Source organism: Oryza sativa, chromosome 9 (assembly GCF_034140825.1).
Source record: "Oryza sativa Japonica Group chromosome 9, ASM3414082v1".
NCBI lineage: Eukaryota > Viridiplantae > Streptophyta > Magnoliopsida > Poales > Poaceae > Oryza > Oryza sativa.
The window spans coordinates 13,287,607-13,291,171 of NC_089043.1; positions in this window are offsets into that span (position 1 = coordinate 13,287,607).

Sequence of the window (3,565 nt, forward strand, 5' to 3'; positions counted from 1 at the left end):
AACGATACATGTTTCGTAGTAACATGTATCTACGTACTCCCACCATTTTCATAGTAACGCCATCACGAAATATAGGAACGTGTTCAGTTACTACAAAATATATTGGTTGTTATTACATTCAAGTGACTAGTATTACTGAGTAAAAGCCTCACATGCTAACAATATACTTGTTACTGCATGAAAGTAGAAGTGTTACTACATAATAGGCGCATATTACCACTTCCAAGTAGTTATGTTACTGCACGATAATTATAGTTTTACTATGTCATTTTTAAGAGATGAATATTGAATTGGTGGGCTATATGTAAAGTCTGTAGGTGGCTTTGAGCGATGTCTGATTGATGTAGGAGTTGTTTGAACAATTTTATACATTTGGTAAAACCATGTTACTGCATATATATGCCCTTGTTACTACAAGTTACACATTCTGTTACTGCATGTGGAGGGTTAAAGTTCAAAATGCCAATCTTTGAAAAGCAATATCTCACAAGATATGTATTATTTTTTAAAATCGTTCCCACCATGATGCTATAGTGTTACTGCATGTGGAGGGTTAAACTTCAAAATGCATCTACGTACTCCCCTCTTCAAGAAACCGTTCTTCCTCCCTCTTCTCAAGAAAATCGGTCTCCTCCCTCCAATATAGTGTTACTGCATGTATATGACATTACTGCACTTTTGACAGTAATATTGTGGTGAATTACAGTAAATCAGAAATTGAAATAAAAATATATAGGTTAAAAGTCTCAGATGCTAACCATATACTTGTTACTGCACAAAAGTAAAAGTGTTACTACACGGAGGGTATACGTTACCACGTGTTTATGTAGTAACACTACCAAAAAATACAGTAAAACACAGTGTAGTAACATCGTGATACGATTGTAGTAATGTACAACAGACAAGAGGTAACAAGTAATAGTATAGTATTACTACTTGTGGAGAGACAAATTGCAAAAAAGTCAAACTTTGAAGAATAATATCTCTCAAGTGATGTAAGGTTTTTTAAAACCGTTTGGACCATGATGCTAGAAAAAAAGAGCTTATCAAAAGTATATGTATGTATGTATATATATATATGTGTGTGTGTGTATATATATATATATATATATATATATATATATATATATATATATATATATATATATATATATGGGAAAATGATTCTATACACCTGAGTGTACGTACTCCTGCTTGTATCAGCCGTCCATCAGTGCACCCCCGATCGAGTTATCGAATCCACCTATCGGACCCGTTTTCATTTTTGTGGAGAAAAGAATAATCCTAGTAAATCTGCAATTATCCCACAGGGATCGGAACTATCTCTTTTAAAACTCTGTTGTTTACCAAACTAAACCACAAATCGATAAATCGGATCCGAGGGCGAGGCCGCGATCTACGGGAGATTCTGGGGCGACGGCACAATCAATCGGCGACTCGACGTCCTCGGCGGCGATTCGCTGCCGTACGCGGATCCGTCAACTACTTGGCATCCACGGTGCAGTCCATCAGCAAGCCGGAGTTGACGATGAGATCGACGACAACTCGGCATCAACGGAGGCGAAGAGTTCAACGTCCACGGCGAAGCTGCGATCCGTCGCGACAGCCCATCGGCAAGCCGGAGGCGACGGCGCCATCTCCATCCGCACGAAGAAAGCGAATCCCCTCCAACCGAAGATCACGGCAGCCTGCCTACCCAACGAATGCCAGGAGTTGCCTGGTAGATACGGGCAGTTCTGTTCTTTTTGATTATCTGATATGTTTTGAGATTATCGATCTGGTTGCCGCATACATATACCACCATCTCTTCTTAACTACACACTCCATTGAATCTCTTCTTAATTATACTATAGTAAGAGATCGTATTATGTCAGGCAATAAGAAAATCGTTCCAAAATTCAGTATGTTTCTTTTCATTCTTGCTCATCGTATTGCATGCTTGCAGCAACTGCTATCCAGTTATTTATGTCTAAGCTGAAATAAATCTATGTTAGAACCAGGTGCATAGGACGCTGCCAAAAACACTGGCAATCTCATGCATATGTACGTTCTGGTCTTCTGAAATTAAACTAGAATCACCTTTTTGTTTTGTTTTTTTTTTCGACGAAACTGGAATCACTTGGTTCTGAATTTTGTGAACACGGCTAATATACCTCTGTATCTCCTTTTTTTTCAATGTATATGGACTACTTCTGAATTCAGCAGTGTACCACTTCTGTGAAAAGCATATGCTACTTCCAATTTTCCAAATACATGCATATTTCAGGAAAGGACCCATATGCAACATTGATCTAGTCACGCCACAGCATGCATGCATGTATCGGCCAAGCCTCAAGATGTACTGCTGCTTAAAAAAAATAGTATGTATACATTCCAAAAGGTAGCATATACTTCTCTATAAAAATAATAGTATACACTAATACAAAGTAGTATATACTTCTCTTTAAAATAAGGAAGTATGTGGCAGCACATACTAATCTACGTAAAAAAGTACGTAGAAAAGAAGTACGTGGCAGCATATACTTCTCTATGTAAAAAAAAACAAGTATGCGGCTATGGCGGCATATATTTCTCTACGTAAAAAAATAAGTATGTGGCTGTGGCAGCATATACTTCTCTATGTAAAAAAACAGGTATGTGGCATATGTACGTATCTAGCTAAAAGAAGCAGCACGAACCTCTTAAAAAGGCAGTATATGCTTATAATCCTCGTGATTAACTATTAATATTAATCATGAATATACTAGTTTTAAAAAGTACATACTTATACTACTTTTAAAAAGAAGTATGTACTAACATACTACTTTTAAAAAGTACGTACTTATACTGCAAGTATATATACTTCTAGAACAAGTAGCTAAGTATATACTTTTAATGAGAAAAAAAGGTATATACTTCTAACGCCGGCCAGTGCATGCAGATAATTTGAAAAAAAAAGGAATGGTGTTGTCTTTTTTTAATCTAATTATTCATTATGAACTAATGGATATCCATTAAGAAGAGGAAGTACATACATGTATGTGTGTGTCTATATATATATATATATATATATATATATATATATATATATATATATATATATATATATATATATATATATATATATATATATATATAGAGTATATGTAGACCTTTTCATTTCCCATGTTGTTTACATGCGAAAGGCGATGCATGGTAGGGCTACATGGCGCTACACACAGGTGTTGCGCGCTAGGAACGATCGTGGCGCGATTTTCCGTTTTTCTTTCCATGAACCCACCGTCGGCTGGTTTACTGTTTCCGAACGTAATCTCCCGTTCCCACCATTGCAAGTAAAAAAATCACTTGGATCCAATTGTTGGCTTTTGCCCAGGGATCAAACTGCCGGGGAGCAACGAACTACTCCGGCGGAAACTCACGTGAGCAGTGGATGCACAGAACAACAAACGCACGCGAGGTCACACACCCACGAGGAATGCAGTCATACACAAGTGAAGCAAATACTACAGAGGACACACACGAGAGCTTGCGGCGACGAACACCCTTGCTTCTAATTCACTTAATTAATCAACTAATTAATGATTAC